This window comes from Pinus tabuliformis, chromosome J (genome assembly GCF_031772625.1).
Source record: "Pinus tabuliformis cultivar Carrire ecotype Pingquan chromosome J, CPIR1, whole genome shotgun sequence".
Lineage (NCBI taxonomy): Eukaryota > Viridiplantae > Streptophyta > Pinopsida > Pinales > Pinaceae > Pinus > Pinus tabuliformis.
In genome coordinates, this window is record NC_142295.1 from 73,802,311 (window position 1) to 73,809,205 (window position 6,895).

Consider the following 6,895-nt stretch of genomic DNA (forward strand, 5'->3'; position numbering starts at 1 on the left):
TGGGATATGAAGGAAAGGGCTTGGGAAAGCATGCACAAGGTATTTTTGAACCAATAATAGTTGGGGAAAGACCTAAGTATTTGGGTCTTGGCTATGGATAGTCTTATGGAAAGAATTCCAAAGCTGCCATGAAGGCCATTGGAACAGCTCCAAGAAGGAGTTGCATTGCAGAGTGTAAAGATTGTACTTAGGTGGAATGCAATGGCTTGAAACATCATTTGTAGGATGCAGGTGTTCAGGAGCACACACTTGAACCAGAGAGTTGTGGAGATTCTGACAGCCTTGAAGAGATTGATGGTGTTCCAAAGGGAGCCACTCCTTCATTTGCTTCACCTCCTCATGAAGGCAATAAAGGTGAAAGACGCAGGTATAAATCTGGTTCTAATCATATTCCTTTTGATTTTGCAAAGCATGATAAATTTCCACATAGATATAGGAAAAGAATTGCTTGTTCCTTTTGTGGGTTGTATAACCATATTGTTTCTAGATGTTGGAAGAGAATGGCCACATACAGGAAACTTTTCAAGGAAAAGAAGCAAGAATCCAAATGTCCATTGGACAAGGAAAATCATGTTGTCAAGAGGATGCACATGCGGTGCACTTACTACCATAAGAAAGGGTATCTTGCTGAAAAGTGTTGGACTCTGACTCCAACAATGCTTCCACAACAGCTGAAGAAAATGGAAAGAGAAGATGGCAGAAATGGAAAGGAAGATTCCATGAATGATGTGTCTCAGGATGATTCAAATGATGATGTTGATGTGCAGACAAAGGTAGTACCTTTGAAAAGGATTGGTAAAAAACGATTAGAGTTCTTATCTGATTAAGATTGCATGTCTATTGATGCATCTACATTATATTTCATTTCAGCTTCGAAAGTATAGTGTGCTTAAGTGAAAGTTGAAGGATGAAATGCATGCATGAGAATGAGATGCATGAACACAGGGATGTTGATGATTTCCTTGTTTTCGAACATGTATGTGTAGTTAACTTGCAAGGTTGATTGCTTTGACATGCATGTGATGCCATGTTGAATTGGGAGAAGTTAACTTGGTCTCCAAATGGAGATAATGATGAAGTGTTTCATCTTTTGAAAAAGAGTCCTAATGGTATTTTTCTACATGCTTGACTTGAAGGGTCATTTGTTTAAAGGCATGTTTTGTGGGCTTGTTATCTAGTACATCATTTGTATACAGATGTAAGACATGGAGGTGTTCACAAGATGTGAAATCTGTTTCTTTTGTTGAAGCAAGAGTTTAGGCCATCCAGTTGTTGTCTGTGTTTCTGTTGTTGTTAATAGTTTTTGTTGACAACCTTTCAAATAGGTACAAATGAAATTTTTTTGAAACAGATGTACTTCACATTTGTTTGAGCCACCTTGGATCAATGATCAAGTCAGAGAAGTTCAAACCACCTTCTATGACCATTTCAGCAGAAGTTCTGCAGGAAGGCAAGGAGGAAGGCAGTTCTTCCCAGGAGGACCAGCACATCCAGGAAGGAAAGTGGTTAGAGACTTTGGTTCAGAGGAACTATGCAAGGCAAGTGTATGGAGGCTGAAAGAAGAGGGTGCTTTTACTCTCATTTACTGTTCAGATCAGTATGTCAATCTTTTGGAGACCAAAATTTCTTTTAGTGGGAAGGCATGATCCAAAATGGATTTTGGATAGATTCCTAAGTCTAAGTGTTCCTCAAAGAGGAAAATGAAAGTCTAAGGAAGTTCCTAGAAATAGCCCCATTGCAAAGATCTTTTCCTTCTGAATCTACTACAACTTGAATGGGCTAAAATGGACTTAGGGTGTAGAAGTTATCACAGAAAGAAGATGCCCTGTTTCTTTGAAAAAAGTGGCAAAATTCCCTAAAAAGGGAAAAAACCCTTATAAAGGGAAATCACATCGGAAAAAGGCAAAAGGCCGGACTTAAGCGGAGGTGGAAGAAACCCCGATCGGCCCATCCGATCAATCGGGTTGGAGACAAGCCTGCATGCGATATCGGGATCCTAGATTTGGCGATTGCGATCATGCGATATGCCAATTGCTGATGATCAGATCGGAAATTTGGTATCGGTGATGGATAGAACCCTTGGGCCGTGCCAAACGCGATGTACGATAGCAATCATGATGAGCAATCTCAGCTATCGGATCAGGAAAAGGAATGGATGACCGGGATTAAATCAATGACTTGTGATTGCTGGACCCAATGGATTTCATAAGCGCAATTTATAAAATTTGAAATCCAGTAAAAGGGATTTTCTGTGTATTAACAATTTTTGGTGTAAAAACCAAAATACAAAGGAAAATGCCCAAAAGCGATAAAAATGGACCCGAAGGGGAATTATAAGCCTGATTGCATAGAATTTGAGTTCCGTAAGCAGGATTTCAGGCGGGCCTCAAGCGGTAAATGGTATTGGGCTGGCTCCGCCTGATCCCATACAATGAATGATGTGTGGCTTGGCGGAGGAATAGGGAAACCGCCTTTTCGGGCGGGTAACCTCTGTATCTTAAATCCACCCGAAACCGCATAATGACAGTTGGATCAGAGATCCCCCAGATCAACGGTGGGAGATTGTGACAACAGGCAAAGGTGGACCCGATGCGATATTAGCGCTGATGCAATAAATTTTGAAGTCTGATGAAAAGGATTTTGTTGGGTTTTTTAGTGTTTTCCCATGTAATTGGGATTTTACTCAAAACGCTAGTGCGATGTGATCTAACGCCTAATGGCGGACTCGATAGGGATTTAGGGGCGATTGAATGGGATTTCAAGTCCGAAAATTGCACTTGATAGTGTATTTTCTGGAAAATACCTATGTAATGGATTTTTCTTTAATTTTGGGTTTTGTTGCTATGAGAAGGCCCCGAAACCTCTGTAACCACTCCTGATCATCATGCCACACTACACGCAGGCATTTTTACAAGCAATGATGCATTTTGAAGCCATAGAACTGAAGAGCCAGATGGCTAGTCTAACTGACAAGGAGCAGGGAAGCCAAAGAGGCACAGAGAGATGATGATACGCAGAGAAACAAATGAGGTAGGCAAAAAGCCGGAAAAGAACCTCAAAGGAGGTAGAGAACTCAATTGAGAAAAAAGGAAGCAGAAGGCAGAAGCAGGAAAGCAAAAAGCTACTATGCAGAGCAGCTGAGGGAGTCTTTGGGGTCACTTGGAGATCAAGTGAAAAGCCAGAGAGCTGAAGGTTGCAGAAAGCCAAAGCCAGAGCCAAAGAAGCTAGAGCCAAAGAGCCAGAGCCAGAGCCAGAGCCAGAGCCAGATCCAGAGCTAGAGCCAAGAGCCAGAGCCACAAGCTAGAGCCAAGAGCCAGAGCCAGAGCCAGAGCCAGAGCCAGAGCCGAGAACCGGAGCGAGAGCTAGAGCTAGAAAGATGAGAGCTTCAGAGCCAGGGAGAAGATGGTGTTCTAAGCCCACTGAGTTCTGTGTAAACCAGTGGAGTTGAGCATGGAGCTTGTAAAAGAACTCAGACCATAATCCCAGAGAGCCTAGTTGAGTTGACTAGAGCTCAAGGAGATGTAGCCCAAGAGTTTTGGGTGAACTCCATATTAAACTTGCTGTCTTATGTGTGTTTGTTATTTGCTGCATTGTTTCACTGTTATATGTTTTATATCAGTTTAAGAAAATCAATTTACAGCACATAAACAGTTTAAAACCAAACACAAGCATACACCATATTTCAAGCATTATTAATTCTGCATTGGTTAATCATAAAGACTTGGGAAAATTTAAGCTTTGGAAGTGGGAGAGGTTCTTGTAAGTTAGACAAGAAGCCTAAGTGCCCCATTTTCAGATCACCCAATAAAGAAAGGAAGACTTGGATCACTCGAAAATGAGAATATGATCCAACCATAAATCTTGAAATCTGTAATAACCGACAAAATACAAGATTAGAACAAAAACACTTGAATCAAATTGTAGAGAATCCCAGACACAAATAGAAATCCATGATTACAAAATGCAATGAATAAATTGATCATATAATAGAAACATCATTGAGTTATATAGGCATGTTGGACATATCAAAAAGTAGACCATCATTTCTAATCCCTTCCAACAAATATGACCTTCAGATTAAAGACAAAACTAAACAGAATAAGAACCAACAGGTTCATTATACAAAATATGAGATTAAACGGATGACCTAAAACAAATCTCATCCACATCAGGCCAAAATTAATACTTAAAATAGAAATTCCATGCCTTCATATTCCTGGCCATCAACAAATTTAGATAAAGAAAATCAGTCACCTGGATACTCGAATGCCTCCTTGGATAGCTTATCTGCTAGTTGATTGAGCTCATGATAAATGTGGATGAATAATGACCATTCTAGCTCCTGAATGCACTGCCAAATTTGAGACATAAGGGATTGAGGCCACACATTCTACATAGAAAACTTACATTAGCCTAGTCAACAACTATTTGAGATTCCCCATCACTTTCAACCTCTTCAAATCACAAGCACTTTCAAAATAAATAACAATAAACCATTTTGAGAACTCGGCCTTTCAATTGGAACTAGGAACCAAAGTACATATGGTATGAATGAATTCAAATGCATTTATATACAAAACACCACCAATCCCACACCTAGGTGGATGCCCTTGGTTGGCCCCATCAAAGAAACCCTATGGGGTATCACAGTCTAGAGTGGGCATAATCAACATACCGTATTTCTTCAGTTTAGGATTGCACTTTAATTACTCATGATCTTAACCATAAGACTGGACACCACTTCTACTCAAAGCTGCTTATCTTGAACACACTGATATCAATGTGATCCCACCATACAAAATAAACAAAATGACAAGGCATCAAATCATAGTTAAATGCATTTTCATGGAATAACCAACCTTGGGCACATAGCTCTAAACTCTCCTTATTCCAAAATACCTTCAGATTATTTTTGAGCTCTATGTAGGAGCTATCAACCCACATTTGAGTCCAATGTGCCATGTGAGTAACTTGTCGTTGAGCCATCCATTGAACCTTGCAAAGTTTATACTAAAAAAGAAAGTTGGAAAACATTAGTAACTTTTGAAAATATGAAACCCATGTGCATTTATTTCATGGTCAATGATCCATTTGACAGAGATGGAACTACGAATCTAAGTTTAGTTTTGTTGGATTTGAGATAAAATTTTCACCAAAAGGGAAAATACCTAATGTAAACAAGGAAAATATAATATTCTTTTATGTTCTAACCATAAGAAAATTGTACAGTACAAAAAATTGGAAATAAAGGGCATAAGTTTCTTTGTGAGGTGGGCGCCTCAGATGAAAGTGCTTTCATATACTTCAGTGGTAGGTTTTCTAACTCATAGCAAATGGAACTCTACATCGGAGAGAATATGCGCTGGTGTTCCCATGATATCACGACCTTCCTTTACATTGCAACTACCCAAAAAGATATATTTTACCGAAGTGTGGAAGATTGGAGTGGCAATAAATGAAACTATGAAGAGAGAACATGTGGACGACATGGTGGTGAGATTGATGAGAGGAGAAGTAGGGAGGGAAGTGAGGAAGCGAAATGAGTCAAAATTCACAGTGAGTTTATCTTCCTATCTTAGTTTAAAAATTCTAATCGAGTTGAATACAGTTTGAATATCAGATATACAATTGTGGGTACTCAATAGTACACTATAGGGATGATTTTCACGAGCTCAATAATGGTGACATGCCAATGAACTAACTCTTCAAATTGAGATTTTGAGCCGAGTTAGTTACCCTCACATGGTACTTTTTCTTGGAGTGTGCCCTGAGCATGGGTGTTTGGTATATGAATATATGAGAAATGGTAGCCTAGAAGAGATCTACAAAGGAAATAGTTCTCCTCTTCCATGGTTTTCGCGCTTCAGAATCATTCAGGAAGTGGCATTTGCATTTCTTTTCTTCATAGTGCACAACCAAAGTTGATTGTTCACTATAACTTGAAACTTGCGAATATCTTACTGGACCACAAATTCGTTAGAAAAATTGGTGATGTGGGTCTTGCCAGCTTTGTACCTGTAAAGACCAAAACCATCGAAACCCAGTATATGATAGCACGGTTCCTACAGACATTTTGTTATATTGATCCTGAGTACCAAAGGACTGGTAGCCTTGGCCCCAAGTCTGATTTGTATGCTATGGGAACAATCATTTTGCAGTTGTTGACAAGAAAACCACCCATGGTTGTAACAGATGCAATTAAAACAACCATTGAGAATGGTTCATTTCAACAGATCCTGGACAAAAATGTTGGAGATTGGCCTCTTAATGAGGCCCTGGAATTGACAATATTGGATTTAAGATGTGCAAAGTTCCGGGGTTGGGAGAGACCAGAATTGGAAAAGTAAGTTTTTCTAGAACTTATGAGATTCAAAGCCCTCGTTGTTGCTCAAACTAGACATGTCAAAGAGGAAATTGATGTTATTCCCCCAAATCACTTTCTCTGTCCTATACTTTAGGTTAGTTTTTCTCACCCAGGCTTCATTTAAAAGAAAATATCGGTGACTATTATAATCTAAGTTGACAAGACAATCATCTCCATTAGAGGATGTGCTCATTTAATTAAACAGAACCTTAGTGTCCTGGACTAGTGCTTGCATAAATAATTTAAGCACTACAATAACAAGATTGTAACTCAAATTGACCTAGTCCAAAATAGACATTTTTGCCATCATAGGACCAGAAGCTTTGTACCATACCCATGTATATATCATAACCCTATAATCTACACTTATATATGTGTGTCTAAGACTTTAACATCACTAATATGAATTTCTATCATTGATGGATGTAGAGGAAGGTTGCTTGACTCTTGCCAACATAAAAAGTGATATAAATAAAACAAGCAGCAGTAGTGGAGGATCTCCATTTTATTCTGCAGCCTATTCAGCTATAT

General features: G+C 39.1%; 1 pseudogene; it reads left to right on the plus strand.

The window, feature by feature from the left end:
- Positions 1 to 5,849: 5,849 nt before the first annotated feature.
- Positions 5,850 to 6,347, plus strand: LOC149225576 (U-box domain-containing protein 35 pseudogene; annotated as a pseudogene).
- The last annotated feature ends 548 nt before the right edge of the window (positions 6,348 to 6,895 follow it).